This window comes from Otolemur garnettii, unplaced genomic scaffold (assembly GCF_000181295.1).
Source record: "Otolemur garnettii isolate 467f Iridium unplaced genomic scaffold, OtoGar3 scaffold00059, whole genome shotgun sequence".
Lineage (NCBI taxonomy): Eukaryota > Metazoa > Chordata > Mammalia > Primates > Galagidae > Otolemur > Otolemur garnettii.
The window spans coordinates 10129624-10130129 of NW_003852454.1; the positions used below are offsets into that span (position 1 = coordinate 10129624).

The window sequence follows — 506 nt, forward strand, 5'->3', positions numbered from 1 at the left end:
AGTTTCAATTGTTTGTCAGTGAAATGGGGATAATAGTGCCTACCCCCTAGAGCTATGAGGCTAAAATCCCATTGTGTGTATTGGAGCAGTTGGCCAGACTAGTCATCCTCCAGATGTTCAACCAGAGACTGAGCTGCTTCTGTTTCCTCTGGAAATCTCTTGATACCTTGCAACTTCTTTCTCAGGAACAGAAGGACATAGTCAGAGGCAATTATTCTAGGGATTTAGAAGCAGCATTGTGATCACTAATTCACTCTGCAATATAATTCCACAAAGCCAAACCCTGATGTAAAAGTTATTTAAAAATCCAGCAATGCCAGCACTCAGGCCACTGTGTGCATCATTGATTGGCACATGCACATTTTTTGTTTGTTTCCAGTGTTGGTCTTCAGAGATGCCAGCTGCATCATGTAATGAAGCTAGAAAGTAGGGCCCTCCTAAGGCTCATTGAGCCCACAGGTCCCAGGCTCCTCTGCAGCAAGGTGACAACATTTATGGAGCTCTTT

General features: G+C 43.9%; 1 protein-coding gene across 1 annotated transcript in view; it reads left to right on the plus strand.

The window, feature by feature from the left end:
* CNTNAP5 (contactin associated protein like 5) overlaps positions 1-506 on the plus strand; it is an 801226-nt gene that overhangs the window by 518464 nt on the left and 282256 nt on the right. The gene's annotated exons all lie outside the window — the stretch shown is intronic.